Source organism: Ambystoma mexicanum, chromosome 11, assembly GCF_040938575.1.
Source record: "Ambystoma mexicanum isolate Mex_15411 chromosome 11, UKY_AmexF1_1, whole genome shotgun sequence".
NCBI lineage: Eukaryota > Metazoa > Chordata > Amphibia > Caudata > Ambystomatidae > Ambystoma > Ambystoma mexicanum.
In genome coordinates, this window is record NC_090934.1 from 825,231,075 (window position 1) to 825,251,268 (window position 20,194).

A 20,194-nucleotide genomic window follows, 5' to 3' on the forward strand; every position below is an offset into this window, starting at 1 on the left:
GCCCCTTGCAATGCACTTAGGGAAATGGGGGAAGGTGCTGTGAAGCCCTCTCGCTGACAATGTCTCTCTTGTCTATAATGTATCTATGAGAGAGAGAGAAATAGGCAATGCGAGAGTGAAAAAGTAAAATGGAAATGTGTCTACTGAGACCAGTATAAGGGGAAATCCTCACAATCCAGGACCGACAGTTTATTGGGAGGGCGCTTACAGGTTTCCGACACCAGACCGGTACCTGAACTCACAAACCCAAACTGCAAAGTGATGGGCATTGCCACTAGACTGCCGACCCCCTTTCGGGGCCCCAGCATATATCCTTTAGTCACACCTAGAGTTCCCAGGACAGTGCAGCATTCAGCGATTACACGAAAATATTGACAGCGCTAGGAGGCCATGCAAATGGCAGAGGTATGCTTTACAAAGCCCACGTAGCGTGCACAAAACAGCACATCAGTCAGGCCCACTTGAAGAGATGGTAAAGAGGAAATACTTCTGCTGCATCCAGTAAAACATAGAGATTGGCCTGCTTTAAAGGTTGACCATGTCCTTCATGGGTGTCTGTCAATATGATACTTCCCTGCTGCAAAGTTTACATTCGAAACGCCAGAACAACTAGGCCCAGAGCACAAAGATGCAGTCAGGTTGAAATAACGAGATACTGAAGAGCAATTTTATATTTCAGAGTGGGAAAAGCAAATATGACCCCGACGTGATTTGAACACGAAACCTTCTGATCTGGAGTCAGACGCGCTACCATTGCGCCACGAGGTCCTTGTGGCAATCCACATAGTGTGTCCGATGACAGAATAAAGGTAGGAGACGTACATTGACCTGCAGAGCCTCATTGCTTCTTTAAGTAGACTGGCTAGGATAGCTTCCTTCTGTGCATCAGTACACGCTGCAGCCAAACCCTTCCCATGAAGTCTTGATGTTTATGAATTGAATGGCAAGTTTTGAAAAACTAAAGCAAGCAAGAAGAATTGCTTGCAGTTTATTGGATTTTTTGGACGTCAGCAGACGAGACCTGCGAGAGGTAAACAGAGGTCCATAGTTGGTCACGCTTAATTTTTGAGCCAAAATGCACCGTCACTGGGTGGGTTTGAACCATCAACCTTTCGGTTAACAGCCGAACGCGCTAACCGATTGCGCCACATAGACTCATGCAGTTCTTACACAGGGGCCTGATTGGTGTGCTGTTTGCTTATGCTTCCCAGGCAACCTGAAAATATTTCTAAAATAGCTCTATTTCCCACAGCAAATCAGGGTATCAAGCACTTCCCTACCTCCCCTAATCCACAAACACAGGGGATTTAGTAGAGGACAGAGCCCATCAACAGTGCACCAAATGTCCTCTGTATATAGAGATCCTCTCTGTGCCCAGGCCCAACCGTGCGGGGGGAGGTGTGGCCCTTATCTTCCCTGAGTGGATTCCTGCCACTGTTACTCCCATGCAGACCTACTCCTCTTTTGAATGTCTTGTCTGCCGACTCTCTCTCTCTCCTAGCCATTCCCTTACCGTGGCTACTATCTATCGGCCACCTGGTCAAATTTCCTCCTTCCTCTCCGAGTGGGCGGACCTCTCCTCCTCACTCCTGTCCTCAACCACTCAACTCCTCTTTCTTGGAGACTTCAACATCCACCTGGATGCCTCCTGTCCCCCCTCTGGACTCTTTCGCAACCTCTGCGACTCTCTCTCACTCTCTATTCTCCCGTCTGGGCCGACTCATTCTGCAGGGCACACTCTTGATGCCCTGATCTCCTCTGACCTTCCCCTCTCTGTCCCTCTCTCCACTCCTCTCTCCTGGAGTGATCACTTTCTCCTCTCCTCCCACCTCACCCTCCCTACCCCACAGGCAAAGCCACCCCCATCACTGCCACCTTCCTTCTCGGTCATCCGACCCATGAAGCGCGTGTCAGTTGAGGCTTTTGCTGCCACCTTCTTGCCCCCTCCTCTCCCTTCGGCTGACTCCCACCCTGACACAGCCCTCTCCACTCTCCACTCCGCTATATCTGATACTCTTGATATCCTTGCCCCTGTCATGAGAATCCGCCTGAAGCCCAAAGCCAAATGTAACTCCTGGTATGACTCGGATCTCGTCACCCTTAAGCGCAAGTGCAGGGTGGCAGAGAGGAAATGGCGTGCTTCATGTTCATCCTCTGACAAACTGGCCTGTCGCCTGCTCCAAAGGCAATACTGGCTCTCCGTTCTCACCAAGAAGAGAGCCCTTATCCAAGCCCGCATCTCTGCGGCATCTAACAATTCGGCCGAACTCTTTAAAATCTGCAAGGAGCTGGCCAACCCTGCTGCAGTCTCTACCTCTCCTGTCCCCTCCCAGGCCCTCTGCACGGCACTGGCCTCTCACTTCATTTCAAAAACTCAGGACATCCTGTCCTCACACTCCTCCTATAACCTCCCCCCCTCTATTCCCTGCCCTTCCTCTGGCTCTTCTGCAGCCACCCCTCCTCTCTCCTTCTCTTCCTTTCCCCTTTTTTCTGCTGACGAGGTTTCAAGACAAGTCCGATCTATGAAAGTCTCATCAAAACAGGTCCACCCCTGTTCCTCCAAAACTATCAAGGACCACATTGACTCCTTGGCTCCTGCCCTTGCTGACTTCTGCAGTCACTCCTTCGCCTCTGGAGTCTTCCCATCCCCTCTCAAGCACTCCCTTGTGCACCCCCTTCTTAAGAAACCCTCTTCCGACCCTTCCTGCCCAGCTAACTATCGCCCAATCTCTATCACTCCCTTCCTGGGCAAGCTCCTGGAGAAACTGGCCATCTCCCAGCTTAATCTCCATGCTGAATGTGTTGGTAGTCTTCATGACCATCAGTCTGGCTTCAGAGCTGCCAGAAGCACGGAAACTGCTCTCCTGAACATCCGTGAGGACCTGCTCTCGAACCTTGACTCTAACATTCCATGTGTTCTCATTTTGCTTGATCTCTCTTCTGCCTTTGATACTGTCAACCATACCATCCTGCTCAACCGTCTCCGTGATAACCTCGGTATCACTGGTCAGGCTCTGACGTGGCTGACCTCTTTCCTCTCAAATCGACCCTCCCAGGTCCAACTGGGGTCTTTCCTCTCTGACATCTTCTTCTCTACCTGTGGTGTCCCCCAGGGATCTAACCTCTCTCCCTGGCTGTTCAACCAGTATCTGGCACTTCTTGCCCACCACATCGCCGCTCTCTGCCCCTACTTTCAGTGCTATGCGGATGATACCCAACTCATTTTCAGGCTACCCTCGGCCTCCTCTTCTCCTTCCCTCATCTCTGACTGTCTTTCTGCTATCCAGGAATGGTGTGCCGCCAACGACCTCTGCCTTAATGCCAGTAAGACTGAGATTCTACTCATCGGCACTCCCACTCCCTCCTTCCCTGCTGCTCTCTGGCCGGCCTCTCTGGGCCCTCTTCCTACTCCTACCTGCAAGGCAAAAAACCTTGGGGTCATCTTCGACTCCACACTCTCCCTCTCTCCTCACATATCCGACGTATCTAAGAAGTCACACTACCAGCTACACCTCCTCAGAGGTATCCTTCCTTTCCTCTCCTTCCCCCAGAAGCTCACTGTCTCTAGAGCCCTGGTTCTCTCTAAGCTGGACTACTGTAACAGCCTCTATCTTAATCTGCCCGCCTCTACTCTCCGCCCTTTGCAACTCATCCAGAACAGGACTGCAAGGCTTGTCCTTGGCCTCAAGCCCAGGGACCGTATCTCTCCAGGACTGAAATCACTACACTGGCTCCCAGTGACTGCGATGATCAAGTTCAAAACCCTCTGCATTGTCCACAAGGCCGTCTGGGGCCTTGGGCCAAAATACCTTCAACTCTCTCTTCCTAAATATCTTCCTTCTCGAGCTCTTCGCTCATCCGCCTCCAACTCCCTCAGGGTCAGCCGCTTCTCCAAACAACGAGTTGGGGGCAGATCTCTTTCCACTGCAGGGGCCTCCCTCTGGAACAGCCTTCCTACCTCCCTGAAACTTGAGGAGAACCACCTCCGGTTCCGGAAGCACCTCAAAACCTTCCTCTTTGCCTCCGCTTTCTCTCCCCCTCTCCCCTGCTAATACTACTGAAACTGCACTGAATCTGCAACTGGGCCATTCACCGTTCTCGGCCCAGCCACTCTCCCCTGCACTGCCTCCACGGCAACCCCTGCACTACGGGACTGTGTCTGTATCCATACAGCCCCCCTTCCCAGCACTTGTCTGCACTTACCTCGCACTTGCCACCAGCTGGCCCTTGTTATTTATCCTGTATGCTGTATGCTTATAACCCTGTACTGCACTTTCCCCTCTCCCTTCCCCCATGCACTTTTCCCTTCCCCTCTACCCTTGCACTTGCGCGATCTGAATGACACCTGGCCTAGTAAGATCGTTGTCTGTCTCCCCTTGTCCCCCCCCTGCCTCGTCGCGCCTTGAAACACTTGTGTATAGGCGCGTTACAAATGCCTTATCATATCATAGGCATAACTTGCTATGAGGAGAAAGCCACAGTTGCGCACTTGTGTTAAAAGGGGACAGTAGGCTGAACCCAGAGAACACGGGAGAAATGACTCAGGTTTACTGAGTGGAACACTCTGTGTCTTTGTGCCAAAAACAGCAGCGTCTTTTCGGTTAACAGCCGAACGCGCTAACCAATTGCGCCACAGAGACTCACTGGCATGTGTGTTCTGCCTTTGGCCTGATTGCATTGCTATTTTTTTCTGATTGGCAGAAAACCTGAACTTTTTTCTGAAAAAGGCATGCCTCTCTTAGCACTGCAGTGCATTAGACTGCTCCCTTGCTTCCCTGAGTCGCCAAATACACAACCACCTTGGGCACAATAGAAGACACATTCCAGCAGATTTAGCAAGAGTGCACTAAGGTTTCTATATGTAGGTACCTTTCTGAGAAGCAAGACCTGCAGTTGCATTCTTCTGTTAAAAGATGGCAGCAGAGTGCACCAAGAGAACTTGGGGGAAGTAGCTTATGTTAACTACTTGCCATGCTCTTTATAGATCCCTCTGTTTGACTGGGTGAATTCTAATTTCTGGGGTAGAGTAAGCAATTTTTGGATCTAGATGCTGTGCGCAACAGGAATGCTATATACTGCACTGTACTGCTACTGAAAAGTTACCAATTTTACAGGATGTTCAGGTAAGCTTTGTTTCAGAAAACAACTTGCTAGAGACACTAAGACAGATTACTGGGACAAAGGAAGAGGGTTTGGGGATTAGCACATCTCCTATGAAAGGTACAGTCACGCCCGAGACAACTCTGAGTGTCACCTCAAATTCTAAGAAATGCAAACTAGGGACCTACGCTTTTTATTGCCAGTGGATCTTTGTGTTTCAGACAAATGTGCACGCCTCCCAGAGCCCCATGCAATGCACTTAGGGAAAGGGGGAAGGTGCTGTGAAGCCCACTCGCTGACAATGTCTCTCTTGTCTATAATGTAACTATGAGAGAGAGAGAAATAGGCAATGCGAGAGTGAAAAAGTAAAATGGAAATGTGTCTACTGAGACCAGTATAAGGGGAAATCCTCACAATCCAGGACCGACAGTTGATTGGGAGGGCGCTTACAGGTTTCCGACACCAGACCGGTACCTGAACTCACAAACCCAAACTGCAAAGTGATGGGCATTGCCACTAGACTGCCGACCCCCTTTCGGGGCCCCAACATATATCCTTTAGTCACACCTAGAGTTCCCAGGACAGTGCAGCATTCAGCGATTACACGAAAATATTGACAGCGCTAGGAGGCCATGCAAATGGCAGAGGTATGCTTTACAAAGCCCACGTAGCGTGCACAAAACAGCACATCAGTCAGGCCGACTTGAAGAGATGGTAAAGAGGAAATACTTCTGCTGCATCCAGTAAAACATAGAGATTGGCCTGCTTTAAAGGTTGACCATGTCCTTCATGGGTGTCTGTCAATATGATACTTCCCTGCTGCAAAGCTTACATTCGAAACGCCAGAACAACTAGGCCCAGAGCACAAAGATGCAGTCAGGTTGAAATAACGAGATACTGAAGAGCAATTTTGTATTTCAGAGTGGGAAAAGCAAATATGACCCCGACGTGATTTGAACACGCAACCTTCTGATCTGGAGTCAGACGCGCTACCATTGCGCCACGAGGTCCTTGTGACAGTCCACCTGGTGTGTCTGATGACAGAATAAAGGTAGGAGACGTGCATGGACCTGCAGAGCCTCATTGCTTCTTTAAGTAGACTGGCTAGGATAGCTTCCTTCTGTGCATCAGTACACGCTGCAGCCAAACCCTTCCCATGAAGTCTTGATGTTTATGAATTGAATGGCAAGTTTTGAAAAACTAAAGCAAGCGAGAAGAATTGCTTGCAGTTTATTGGATTTTTTGGACGTCAGCAGACGAGACCTGCGAGAGGTAAACAGAAGTTCATAGTTGGTCATGCTGAATTTTTGAGCCAAAATGCATCGTCCCTGGGTGGGCTTGAACCACCAACCTTTCGGTTAACAGCCGAACGCGCTAACCGATTGCGCCACAGAGACTCATGCAGTGCTTACACTGGGGCCTGATTGGTGTGCTGTTTGCTTATGCTCCCCAGGCAACCTGAAAATATTTCTAAAATAGCTCTATTTCCCACAGCAAATCAGGGTATCAAGCACTTCCCTACCTCCCCTAATCCACAAACACAGGGGATTTAGTAGAGGACAGAGCCCATCAACAGTGCACCAAATGTCCTCTGTGTAGGCATAACTTGCTATGAGGAGAAAGCCACAGTTGCGCACTTGTGTTAAAAGGGGACAGTAGGCTGAACCCAGAGAACACGGGAGAAATGACTCAGGTTTACTGAGTGGAACACTCTGTGTCTTTGTGCCAAAAACAGCAGCGTCTTTTCGGTTAACAGCCAAACGCGCTAACCAATTGTGCCACAGAGACTCACTGGCATGTGTGTTCTGCCTTTGGCCTGATTGCATTGCTATTTTTTTCTGATTGGCAGAAAACCTGAACTTTTTTCTGAAAAAGGCATGCCTCTCGTAGCACTGCAGTGCATTAGACTGCTCCCTTGCTTCCCTGAGTCCCCAAATACACAACCACCTTGGGCACAATAGAAGACACATTCCAGCAGATTTAGCAAGAGTGCACCAAGGATTCTATATGTAGGTACCTTGCTGAGAAGCAAGACCTGCAGTTGCATTCTTCTGTTAAAAGAGGGCAGCAGAGTGCACCAAGAGAACTTGGGGGAAGTAGCTTATGTTAACTACTTGCCATGCTCTTTATAGATCCCTCTGTTTGACTGGGTGAATTCTAATTTCTGGGGTAGAGTAAGCAATTTTTGGATCTAGATGCTGTGCGCAACAGGAATGCTATATACTGCACTGTACTGCTACTGAAAAGTTACCAATTTTACAGGATGTTCAGGTAAGCTTTGTTTCAGAAAACAACTTGCTAGAGGCCCTAGGACAGATTACTGGGACAAAGGAAGAGGGTTTGGGGATTAGCACATCTCCTATGAAAGGTACAGTCACGCCCGAGACAACTCTGAGTGCCTCCTCAAATTCTAAGAAATGCGAACTGGGGTCCTACGCCTTTTATTGCTAGGGGATCTTTGTGTTTCAGACAAATGTGCACGCCTCCCAGAGCCCCATGCAATGCACTTAGGGAAATGGGGGAAGGTGCTGTGAAGCCCTCTCGCTGACAATGTCTCTCTTGTCTATAATGTATCTATGAGAGAGAGAGAAATAGGCAATGCGAGAGTGAAAAAGTAAAATGGAAATGTGTCTACTGAGACCAGTATAAGGGGAAATCCTCACAATCCAGGACCGACAGTTGATTGGGAGGGCGCTTACAGGTTTCCGACACCAGACCGGTACCTGAACTCACAAACCCAAACTGCAAAGTGATGGGCATTGCCACTAGACTGCCGACCCCCTTTCGGGCCTCAGCATATATCCTTTAGTCACACCTAGAGTTCCCAGGACAGTGCAGCATTCAGCGATTACACGAAAATATTGACAGCGCTAGGAGGCCATGCAAATGGCAGAGGTATGCTTTACAAAGCCCACGTAGCGTGCATAAAACAGCACATCAGTCAGGCCCACTTGAAGAGATGGTAAAGAGGAAATACTTCTGCTGCATCCAGTAAAACATAGAGATTGGCCTGCTTTAAAGGTTGACCATGTCCTTCATGGGTGTCTGTCAATATGATACTTCCCTGCTGCAAAGTTTACATTCGAAACGCCAGAACAACTAGGCCCAGAGCACAAAGATGCAGTCAGGTTGAAATAACGAGATACTGAAGAGCAATTTTATATTTCAGAGTGGGAAAAGCAAATATGACCCCGACGTGATTTGAACACGAAACCTTCGGATCTGGAGTCAGACGCGCTACCATTGCGCCACGAGGTCCATGCGGCACTCCACCTGGTGTGTCTGATGACAGAATAAAGGTAGGAGACGTACATGCACCTGCAGAGCCTCATTGCTTCTTTAAGTAGACTGGCTAGGATAGCTTCCTTCTGTGCATCAGTACACGCTGCAGCCAAACCCTTCCCATGAAGTCTTGATGTTTATGAATTGAATGGCAAGTTTTGAAAAACTAAAGCAAGCGAGAAGAATTGCTTGCAGTTTATTGGATTTTTTGGACGTCAGCAGACGAGACCTGCGAGAGGTAAACAGAAGTCCATAGTTGGTCACGCTGAATTTTTGAGCCAAAATGCACCGTCCCTGGGTGGGCTTGAAACACCAACCTTTCGGTTAACAGCCGAACGCGCTAACCGATTGCGCCACAGAGACTCATGCAGTGCTTACACTGGGGCCTGATTGGTGTGCTGTTTGCTTATGCTTCCCAGGCAACCTGAAAATATTTCTAAAATATCTCTATTTCCCACAGCAAATCAGGATATCAAGCACTTCCCTACCTCCCCTAATCCACAAACACAGGGGATTTAGTAGAGGACAGAGCCCATCAACAGTGCACCAAATGTCCTCTGTGTAGGCATAACTTGCTATGAGGAGAAATCCACAGTTGCGCACTTGTGTTAAAAGGGGACAGTAGGCTGAACCCAGAGAACACGGGAGAAATGACTCAGGTTTACTGAGTGGAACACTCTGTGTCTTTGTGCCAAAAACAGCAGCGTCTTTTCGGTTAACAGCCGAACGCGCTAACCAATTGTGCCACAGAGACTCACTGGCATGTGTGTTCTGCCTTTGGCCTGATTGCATTGCTATTTTTTTCTGATTGGCAGAAAACCTGAACTTTTTTCTGAAAAAGGCATGCCTCTCGTAGCACTGCAGTGCATTAGACTGCTCCCTTGCTTCCCTGAGTCCCCAAATACACAACCACCTTGGGCACAATAGAAGACACATTCCAGCAGATTTAGCAAGAGTGCACCAAGGTTTCTATATGTAGGTACCTTGCTGAGAAGCAAGACCTGCAGTTGCATTCTTCTGTTAAAAGAGGGCAGCAGAGTGCACCAAGAGAACTTGGGGGAAGTAGCTTATGTTAACTACTTGCCATGCTCTTTATAGATCCCTCTGTTTGACTGGGTGAATTCTAATTTCTGGGGTAGAGTAAGCAATTTTTGGATCTAGATGCTGTGCGCAACAGGAATGCTATATACTGCACTGTACTGCTACTGAAAAGTTACCAATTTTACAGGATGTTCAGGTAAGCTTTGTTTCAGAAAACAACTTGCTAGAGGCCCTAGGACAGATTACTGGGACAAAGGAAGAGGGTTTGGGGATTAGCACATCTCCTATGAAAGGTACAGTCACGCCCGAGACAACTCTGAGTGCCTCCTCAAATTCTAAGAAATGCGAACTGGGGTCCTACGCCTTTTATTGCTAGGGGATCTTTGTGTTTCAGACAAATGTGCACGCCTCCCAGAGCCCCTTGCAATGCACTTAGGGAAATGGGGGAAGGTGCTGTGAAGCCCTCTCGCTGACAATGTCTCTCTTGTCTATAATGTATCTATGAGAGAGAGAGAAATAGGCAATGCGAGAGTGAAAAAGTAAAATGGAAATGTGTCTACTGAGACCAGTATAAGGGGAAATCCTCACAATCCAGGACCGACAGTTTATTGGGAGGGCGCTTACAGGTTTCCGACACCAGACCGGTACCTGAACTCACAAACCCAAACTGCAAAGTGATGGGCATTGCCACTAGACTGCCGACCCCCTTTCAGGGCCCCAGCATATATCCTTTAGTCACACCTAGAGTTCCCAGGACAGTGCAGCATTCAGCGATTACACGAAAATATTGACAGCGCTAGGAGGCCATGCAAATGGCAGAGGTATGCTTTACAAAGCCCACGTAGCGTGCACAAAACAGCACATCAGTCAGGCCCACTTGAAGAGATGGTAAAGAGGAAATACTTCTGCTGCATCCAGTAAAACATAGAGATTGGCCTGCTTTAAAGGTTGACCATGTCCTTCATGGGTGTCTGTCAATATGATACTTCCCTGCTGCAAAGTTTACATTCGAAACGCCAGAACAACTAGGCCCAGAGCACAAAGATGCAGTCAGGTTGAAATAACGAGATACTGAAGAGCAATTTTATATTTCAGAGTGGGAAAAGCAAATATGACCCCGACGTGATTTGAACACGAAACCTTCTGATCTGGAGTCAGACGCGCTACCATTGCGCCACGAGGTCCTTGTGGCAATCCACATAGTGTGTCCGATGACAGAATAAAGGTAGGAGACGTACATTGACCTGCAGAGCCTCATTGCTTCTTTAAGTAGACTGGCTAGGATAGCTTCCTTCTGTGCATCAGTACACGCTGCAGCCAAACCCTTCCCATGAAGTCTTGATGTTTATGAATTGAATGGCAAGTTTTGAAAAACTAAAGCAAGCAAGAAGAATTGCTTGCAGTTTATTGGATTTTTTGGACGTCAGCAGACGAGACCTGCGAGAGGTAAACAGAGGTCCATAGTTGGTCACGCTTAATTTTTGAGCCAAAATGCACCGTCACTGGGTGGGTTTGAACCATCAACCTTTCGGTTAACAGCCGAACGCGCTAACCGATTGCGCCACATAGACTCATGCAGTTCTTACACAGGGGCCTGATTGGTGTGCTGTTTGCTTATGCTTCCCAGGCAACCTGAAAATATTTCTAAAATAGCTCTATTTCCCACAGCAAATCAGGGTATCAAGCACTTCCCTACCTCCCCTAATCCACAAACACAGGGGATTTAGTAGAGGACAGAGCCCATCAACAGTGCACCAAATGTCCTCTGTATATAGAGATCCTCTCTGTGCCCAGGCCCAACCGTGCGGGGGGAGGTGTGGCCCTTATCTTCCCTGAGTGGATTCCTGCCACTGTTACTCCCATGCAGACCTTTTCCTCTTTTGAATGTCTTGTCTGCCGACTCTCTCTCTCTCCTAGCCATTCCCTTACCGTGGCTACTATCTATCGGCCACCTGGTCAAATTTCCTCCTTCCTCTCCGAGTGGGCGGACCTCTCCTCCTCACTCCTGTCCTCAACCACTCAACTCCTCTTTCTTGGAGACTTCAACATCCACCTGGATGCCTCCTGTCCCCCCTCTGGACTCTTTCGCAACCTCTGCGACTCTCTCTCACTCTCTATTCTCCCGTCTGGGCCGACTCATTCTGCAGGGCACACTCTTGATGCCCTGATCTCCTCTGACCTTCCCCTCTCTGTCCCTCTCTCCACTCCTCTCTCCTGGAGTGATCACTTTCTCCTCTCCTCCCACCTCACCCTCCCTACCCCACAGGCAAAGCCACCCCCATCACTGCCACCTTCCTTCTCGGTCATCCGACCCATGAAGCGCGTGTCAGTTGAGGCTTTTGCTGCCACCTTCTTGCCCCCTCCTCTCCCTTCGGCTGACTCCCACCCTGACACAGCCCTCTCCACTCTCCACTCCGCTATATCTGATACTCTTGATATCCTTGCCCCTGTCATGAGAATCCGCCTGAAGCCCAAAGCCAAATGTAACTCCTGGTATGACTCGGATCTCGTCACCCTTAAGCGCAAGTGCAGGGTGGCAGAGAGGAAATGGCGTGCTTCATGTTCATCCTCCGACAAACTGGCCTGTCGCCTGCTCTAAAGGCAATACCGGCTCTCCGTTCTCACCAAGAAGAGAGCCCTTATCCAAGCCCGCATCTCTGCGGCATCTAACAATTCGGCCGAACTCTTTAAAATCTGCAAGGAGCTGGCCAACCCTGCTGCAGTCTCTACCTCTCCTGTCCCCTCCCAGGCCCTCTGCACGGCACTGGCCTCTCACTTCATTTCAAAAACTCAGGACATCCTGTCCTCACTCTCCTCCTATAACCTCCCCCCCTCTATTCCCTGCCCTTCCTCTGGCTCTTCTGCAGCCACCCCTCCTCTCTCCTTCTCTTCCTTTCCCCTTTTTTCTGCTGACGAGGTTTCAAGACAAGTCCGATCTATGAAAGTCTCATCAAAACAGGTCCACCCCTGTTCCTCCAAAACTATCAAGGACCACATTGACTCCTTGGCTCCTGCCCTTGCTGACTTCTGCAGTCACTCCTTCGCCTCTGGAGTCTTCCCATCCCCTCTCAAGCACTCCCTTGTGCACCCCCTTCTTAAGAAACCCTCTTCCGACCCTTCCTGCCCAGCTAACTATCGCCCAATCTCTATCACTCCCTTCCTGGGCAAGCTCCTGGAGAAACTGGCCATCTCCCAGCTTAATCTCCATGCTGAATGTGTTGGTAGTCTTCATGACCATCAGTCTGGCTTCAGAGCTGCCAGAAGCACGGAAACTGCTCTCCTGAACATCCGTGAGGACCTGCTCTCGAACCTTGACTCTAACATTCCATGTGTTCTCATTTTGCTTGATCTCTCTTCTGCCTTTGATACTGTCAACCATACCATCCTGCTCAACCGTCTCCGTGATAACCTCGGTATCACTGGTCAGGCTCTGACGTGGCTGACCTCTTTCCTCTCAAATCGACCCTCCCAGGTCCAACTGGGGTCTTTCCTCTCTGACATCTTCTTCTCTACCTGTGGTGTCCCCCAGGGATCTAACCTCTCTCCCTGGCTGTTCAACCAGTATCTGGCACTTCTTGCCCACCACATCGCCGCTCTCTGCCCCTACTTTCAGTGCTATGCGGATGATACCCAACTCATTTTCAGGCTACCCTCGGCCTCCTCTTCTCCTTCCCTCATCTCTGACTGTCTTTCTGCTATCCAGGAATGGTGTGCCGCCAACGACCTCTGCCTTAATGCCAGTAAGACTGAGATTCTACTCATCGGCACTCCCACTCCCTCCTTCCCTGCTGCTCTCTGGCCGGCCTCTCTGGGCCCTCTTCCTACTCCTACCTGCAAGGCAAAAAACCTTGGGGTCATCTTCGACTCCACACTCTCCCTCTCTCCTCACATATCCGACGTATCTAAGAAGTCACACTACCAGCTACACCTCCTCAGAGGTATCCTTCCTTTCCTCTCCTTCCCCCAGAAGCTCACTGTCTCTAGAGCCCTGGTTCTCTCTAAGCTGGACTACTGTAACAGCCTCTATCTTAATCTGCCCGCCTCTACTCTCCGCCCTTTGCAACTCATCCAGAACAGGACTGCAAGGCTTGTCCTTGGCCTCAAGCCCAGGGACCGTATCTCTCCAGGACTGAAATCACTACACTGGCTCCCAGTGACTGCGATGATCAAGTTCAAAACCCTCTGCATTGTCCACAAGGCCGTCTGGGGCCTTGGGCCAAAATACCTTCAACTCTCTCTTCCTAAATATCTTCCTTCTCGAGCTCTTCGCTCATCCGCCTCCAACTCCCTCAGGGTCAGCCGCTTCTCCAAACAACGAGTTGGGGGCAGATCTCTTTCCACTGCAGGGGCCTCCCTCTGGAACAGCCTTCCTACCTCCCTGAAACTTGAGGAGAACCACCTCCGGTTCCGGAAGCACCTCAAAACCTTCCTCTTTGCCTCCGCTTTCTCTCCCCCTCTCCCCTGCTAATACTACTGAAACTGCACTGAATCTGCAACTGGGCCATTCACCGTTCTCGGCCCAGCCACTCTCCCCTGCACTGCCTCCACGGCAACCCCTGCACTACGGGACTGTGTCTGTATCCATACAGCCCCCCTTCCCAGCACTTGTCTGCACTTACCTCGCACTTGCCACCAGCTGGCCCTTGTTATTTATCCTGTATGCTGTATGCTTATAACCCTGTACTGCACTTTCCCCTCTCCCTTCCCCCATGCACTTTTCCCTTCCCCTCTACCCTTGCACTTGCGCGATCTGAATGACACCTGGCCTAGTAAGATCGTTGTCTGTCTCCCCTTGTCCCCCCCCTGCCTCGTCGCGCCTTGAAACACTTGTGTATAGGCGCGTTACAAATGCCTTATCATATCATAGGCATAACTTGCTATGAGGAGAAAGCCACAGTTGCGCACTTGTGTTAAAAGGGGACAGTAGGCTGAACCCAGAGAACACGGGAGAAATGACTCAGGTTTACTGAGTGGAACACTCTGTGTCTTTGTGCCAAAAACAGCAGCGTCTTTTCGGTTAACAGCCGAACGCGCTAACCAATTGCGCCACAGAGACTCACTGGCATGTGTGTTCTGCCTTTGGCCTGATTGCATTGCTATTTTTTTCTGATTGGCAGAAAACCTGAACTTTTTTCTGAAAAAGGCATGCCTCTCTTAGCACTGCAGTGCATTAGACTGCTCCCTTGCTTCCCTGAGTCGCCAAATACACAACCACCTTGGGCACAATAGAAGACACATTCCAGCAGATTTAGCAAGAGTGCACCAAGGTTTCTATATGTAGGTACCTTTCTGAGAAGCAAGACCTGCAGTTGCATTCTTCTGTTAAAAGATGGCAGCAGAGTGCACCAAGAGAACTTGGGGGAAGTAGCTTATGTTAACTACTTGCCATGCTCTTTATAGATCCCTCTGTTTGACTGGGTGAATTCTAATTTCTGGGGTAGAGTAAGCAATTTTTGGATCTAGATGCTGTGCGCAACAGGAATGCTATATACTGCACTGTACTGCTACTGAAAAGTTACCAATTTTACAGGATGTTCAGGTAAGCTTTGTTTCAGAAAACAACTTGCTAGAGACACTAAGACAGATTACTGGGACAAAGGAAGAGGGTTTGGGGATTAGCACATCTCCTATGAAAGGTACAGTCACGCCCGAGACAACTCTGAGTGTCACCTCAAATTCTAAGAAATGCAAACTAGGGACCTACGCTTTTTATTGCCAGTGGATCTTTGTGTTTCAGACAAATGTGCACGCCTCCCAGAGCCCCATGCAATGCACTTAGGGAAAGGGGGGAAGGTGCTGTGAAGCCCACTCGCTGACAATGTCTCTCTTGTCTATAATGTAACTATGAGAGAGAGAGAAATAGGCAATGCGAGAGTGAAAAAGTAAAATGGAAATGTGTCTACTGAGACCAGTATAAGGGGAAATCCTCACAATCCAGGACCGACAGTTGATTGGGAGGGCGCTTACAGGTTTCCGACACCAGACCGGTACCTGAACTCACAAACCCAAACTGCAAAGTGATGGGCATTGCCACTAGACTGCCGACCCCCTTTCGGGGCCCCAACATATATCCTTTAGTCACACCTAGAGTTCCCAGGACAGTGCAGCATTCAGCGATTACACGAAAATATTGACAGCGCTAGGAGGCCATGCAAATGGCAGAGGTATGCTTTACAAAGCCCACGTAGCGTGCACAAAACAGCACATCAGTCAGGCCGACTTGAAGAGATGGTAAAGAGGAAATACTTCTGCTGCATCCAGTAAAACATAGAGATTGGCCTGCTTTAAAGGTTGACCATGTCCTTCATGGGTGTCTGTCAATATGATACTTCCCTGCTGCAAAGCTTACATTCGAAACGCCAGAACAACTAGGCCCAGAGAACAAAGATGCAGTCAGGTTGAAATAACGAGATACTGAAGAGCAATTTTGTATTTCAGAGTGGGAAAAGCAAATATGACCCCGACGTGATTTGAACACGCAACCTTCTGATCTGGAGTCAGACGCGCTACCATTGCGCCACGAGGTCCTTGTGACAGTCCACCTGGTGTGTCTGATGACAGAATAAAGGTAGGAGACGTGCATGGACCTGCAGAGCCTCATTGCTTCTTTAAGTAGACTGGCTAGGATAGCTTCCTTCTGTGCATCAGTACACGCTGCAGCCAAACCCTTCCCATGAAGTCTTGATGTTTATGAATTGAATGGCAAGTTTTGAAAAACTAAAGCAAGCGAGAAGAATTGCTTGCAGTTTATTGGATTTTTTGGACGTCAGCAGACGAGACCTGCGAGAGGTAAACAGAAGTTCATAGTTGGTCATGCTGAATTTTTGAGACAAAATGCATCGTCCCTGGGTGGGCTTGAACCACCAACCTTTCGGTTAACAGCCGAACGCGCTAACCGATTGCGCCACAGGGACTCATGCATTGCTAACACTGGGGCCTGATTGGTGTGCTGTTTGCTTATGCTCCCCAGGCAACCTGAAAATATTTCTAAAATAGCTCTATTTCCCACAGCAAATCAGGGTATCAAGCACTTCCCTACCTCCCCTAATCCACAAACACAGGGGATTTAGTAGAGGACAGAGCCCATCAACAGTGCACCAAATGTCCTCTGTGTAGGCATAACTTGCTATGAGGAGAAAGCCACAGTTGCGCACTTGTGTTAAAAGGGGACAGTAGGCTGAACCCAGAGAACACGGGAGAAATGACTCAGGTTTACTGAGTGGAACACTCTGTGTCTTTGTGCCAAAAACAGCAGCGTCTTTTCGGTTAACAGCCGAACGCGCTAACCAATTGCGCCACAGAGACTCACTGGCATGTGTGTTCTGCCTTTGGCCTGATTGCATTGCTATTTTTTTCTGATTGGCAGAAAACCTGAACTTTTTTCTGAAAAAGGCATGCCTCTCTTAGCACTGCAGTGCATTAGACTGCTCCCTTGCTTCCCTGAGTCGCCAAATACACAACCACCTTGGGCACAATAGAAGACACATTCCAGCAGATTTAGCAAGAGTGCACCAAGGTTTCTATATGTAGGTACCTTGCTGAGAAGCAAGACCTGCAGTTGCATTCTTCTGTTAAAAGAGGGCAGCAGAGTGCACCAAGAGAACTTGGGGGAAGTAGCTTATGTTAACTACTTGCCATGCTCTTTATAGATCCCTCTGTTTGACTGGGTGAATTCTAATTTCTGGGGTAGAGTAAGCAATTTTTGGATCTAGATGCTGTGCGCAACAGGAATGCTATATACTGCACTGTACTGCTACTGAAAAGTTACCAATTTTACAGGATGTTCAGGTAAGCTTTGTTTCAGAAAACAACTTGCTAGAGGCACTAAGACAGATTACTGGGACAAAGGAAGAGGGTTTGGGGATTAGCACATCTCCTATGAAAGGTACAGTCACGCCCGAGACAACTCTGAGTGTCACCTCAAATTCTAAGAAATGCAAACTAGGGACCTACGCTTTTTATTGCCAGTGGATCTTTGTGTTTCAGACAAATGTGCACGCCTCCCAGAGCCCCATGCAATGCACTTAGGGAAAGGGGGGAAGGTGCTGTGAAGCCCACTCGCTGACAATGTCTCTCTTGTCTATAATGTAACTATGAGAGAGAGAGAAATAGGCAATGCGAGAGTGAAAAAGTAAAATGGAAATGTGTCTACTGAGACCAGTATAAGGGGAAATCCTCACAATCCAGGACCGACAGTTGATTGGGAGGGCGCTTACAGGTTTCCGACACCAGACCGGTACCTGAACTCACAAACCCAAACTGCAAAGTGATGGGCATTGCCACTAGACTGCCGACCCCCTTTCGGGGCCCCAGCATATATCCTTTAGTCGAACCTAGAGTTCCCAGGACAGTGCAGCATTCAGCGATTACACGAAAATATTGACAGCGCTAGGAGGCCATGCAAATGGCAGAGGTATGCTTTACAAAGCCCACGTAGCGTGCACAAAACAGCACATCAGTCAGGCCCACTTGAAGAGATGGTAAAGAGGAAATACTTCTGCTGCATCCAGTAAAACATAGAGATTGGCCTGCTTTAAAGGTTGACCATGTCCTTCATGGGTGTCTGTCAATATGATACTTCCCTGCTGCAAAGCTTACATTCGAAACGCCAGAACAACTAGGCCCAGAGCACAAAGATGCAGTCAGGTTGAAATAACGAGATACTGAAGAGCAATTTTGTATTTCAGAGTGGGAAAAGCAAATATGACCCCGACGTGATTTGAACACGCAACCTTCTGATCTGGAGTCAGACGCGCTACCATTGCGCCACGAGGTCCTTGTGGCAGTCCACCTGGTGTGTCTGATGACAGAATAAAGGTAGGATACGTACATGCACCTGCAGAGCCTCATTGCTTCTTTAAGTAGACTGGCTAGGATAGCTTCCTTCTGTGCATCAGTACACGCTGCAGCCAAACCCTTCCCATGAAGTCTTGATGTTTATGAATTGAATGGCAAGTTTTGAAAAACGAAAGCAAGCGAGAAGAATTGCTTGCAGTTTATTGGATTTTTTGGACGTCAGCACACGAGACCTGCGAGAGGTAAACAGAAGTTCATAGTTGGTCATGCTGAATTTTTGAGCCAAAATGCATCGTCCCTGGGTGGGCTTGAACCACCAACCTTTCGGTTAACAGCCGAACGCGCTAACCGATTGCGCCACAGAGACTCGTGCAGTGCTTACACTGGGGCCTGATTGGTGTGCTGTTTGCTTATGCTTCCCAGGCAACCTGAAAATATTTCTAAAATAGCTCTATTTCCCACAGCAAATCAGGGTATCAAGCACTTCCCTACCTCCCCTAATCCACAAACACAGGGGATTTAGTAGAGGACAGAGCCCATCAACAGTGCACCAAATGCCCTCTGTGTAGGCATAACTTGCTATGAGGAGAAAGCCACAGTTGCGCACTTGTGTTAAAAGGAGACAGTAGGCTGAACCCAGAGAACACGGGAGAAATGACTCAGGTTTACTGAGTGGAACACTCTGTGTCTTTGTGCCAAAAACAGCAGCGTCTTTTCGGTTAACAGCCGAACGCGCTAACCAATTGCACCACAGAGACTCACTGGCATGTGTGTTCTGCCTTTGGCCTGATTGCATTGCTATTTTTTTCTGATTGCCAGAAAACCTGAACTTTTTTCTGAAAAAGGCATGCCTCTCTTAGCACTGCAGTGCATTAGAATGCTCCCTTGCTTCCCTGAGTCCCCAAATACACAACCACCTTGGGCACAATAGAAGACACATTCCAGCAGATTTAGCAAGAGTGCACCAAGGTTTCTATATGTAGGTACCTTGCTGAGAAGCAAGACCTGCAGTTGCATTCTTCTGTTAAAAGAGGGCAGCAGAGTGCACCAAGAGAACTTGGGGGAAGTAGCTTATGTTAACTACTTGCCATGCTCTTTATAGATCCCTCTGTTTGACTGGGTGAATTCTAATTTCTGGGGTAGAATAAGCAATTTTTGGATCTAGATGCTGTGCGCAACAGGAATGCTATATACTGCACTGTACTGCTACTGAAAAGTTACCAATTTTACAGGATGTTCAGGTAAGCTTTGTTTCAGAAAACAACTTGCTAGAGGCCCTAGGACAGATTACTGGGACAAAGGAAGAGGGTTTGGGGATTAGCACATCTCCTATGAAAGGTACAGTCACGCCCGAGACAACTCTGAGTGCCTCCTCAAATTCTAAGAAATGCGAACTGGGGTCCTACGCCTTTTATTGCCAGTGGATCTTTGTGTTTCAGACAAATGTGCACGCCTCCCAGAGCCCCATGCAATGCACTTAGGGAAATGGGGGAAGGTGCTGTGCAACCCTCTCGCTGACAATGTCTCTCTTGTCTATAATGTATCTATGAGAGAGAGAGAAATAGGCAATGCGAGAGTGAAAAAGTAAAATGTAAATGTGTCTACTGAGACCAGTATAAGGGGAAATCCTCACAATCCAGGACCGACAGTTGATTGGGAGGGCGCTTACAGTTTTCTGACACCAGACCGGTACCTGAACTCACAAACCCAAACTACAAAGTGATGGGCATTGCCACTAGACTGCCGACCCCCTTTCGGGGCCCCAGCATATATCCTTTAGTCACACCTAGAGTTCCCAGGACAGTGCAGCATTCAGCGATTACACGAAAATATTGACAGCGCTAGGAGGCCATGCAAATGGCAGAGGTATGCTTTACAAAGCCCACGTAGCGTGCACAAAACAGCACATCAGTCAGGCCCACTTGAAGAGATGGTAAAGAGGAAATACTTCTGCTGCATCCAGTAAAACATAGAG

At 48.8% G+C, this 20,194-nt stretch overlaps 9 non-coding genes across 9 annotated transcripts; all 9 read right to left on the bottom strand.

Annotated features, from left to right (window-relative positions):
• Positions 1-696: 696 nt before the first annotated feature.
• TRNAW-CCA (transfer RNA tryptophan (anticodon CCA)) lies at positions 697-768 on the bottom strand. Its single transcript has one exon. It is a non-coding gene; the product is annotated as a tRNA-Trp (tRNA).
• Positions 769-6,038: 5,270 nt separating this feature from the next.
• TRNAW-CCA (transfer RNA tryptophan (anticodon CCA)) lies at positions 6,039-6,110 on the bottom strand. Its single transcript has one exon. It is a non-coding gene; the product is annotated as a tRNA-Trp (tRNA).
• A 313-nt stretch (positions 6,111-6,423) lies between these two features.
• Positions 6,424-6,497, bottom strand: TRNAN-GUU (transfer RNA asparagine (anticodon GUU)). The gene has a single exon. It is a non-coding gene; the product is annotated as a tRNA-Asn (tRNA).
• A 2,174-nt stretch (positions 6,498-8,671) lies between these two features.
• Positions 8,672-8,745, bottom strand: TRNAN-GUU (transfer RNA asparagine (anticodon GUU)). Its single transcript has one exon. It is a non-coding gene; the product is annotated as a tRNA-Asn (tRNA).
• Positions 8,746-10,535: 1,790 nt separating this feature from the next.
• Positions 10,536-10,607, bottom strand: TRNAW-CCA (transfer RNA tryptophan (anticodon CCA)). Its single transcript has one exon. It is a non-coding gene; the product is annotated as a tRNA-Trp (tRNA).
• Positions 10,608-15,878: 5,271 nt separating this feature from the next.
• Positions 15,879-15,950, bottom strand: TRNAW-CCA (transfer RNA tryptophan (anticodon CCA)). The gene has a single exon. It is a non-coding gene; the product is annotated as a tRNA-Trp (tRNA).
• Positions 15,951-16,263: 313 nt separating this feature from the next.
• Positions 16,264-16,337, bottom strand: TRNAN-GUU (transfer RNA asparagine (anticodon GUU)). The gene has a single exon. It is a non-coding gene; the product is annotated as a tRNA-Asn (tRNA).
• A 1,790-nt stretch (positions 16,338-18,127) lies between these two features.
• On the bottom strand, positions 18,128-18,199 carry TRNAW-CCA (transfer RNA tryptophan (anticodon CCA)). The gene has a single exon. It is a non-coding gene; the product is annotated as a tRNA-Trp (tRNA).
• A 313-nt stretch (positions 18,200-18,512) lies between these two features.
• Positions 18,513-18,586, bottom strand: TRNAN-GUU (transfer RNA asparagine (anticodon GUU)). The gene has a single exon. It is a non-coding gene; the product is annotated as a tRNA-Asn (tRNA).
• Between the last annotated feature and the right edge of the window lie 1,608 nt (positions 18,587-20,194).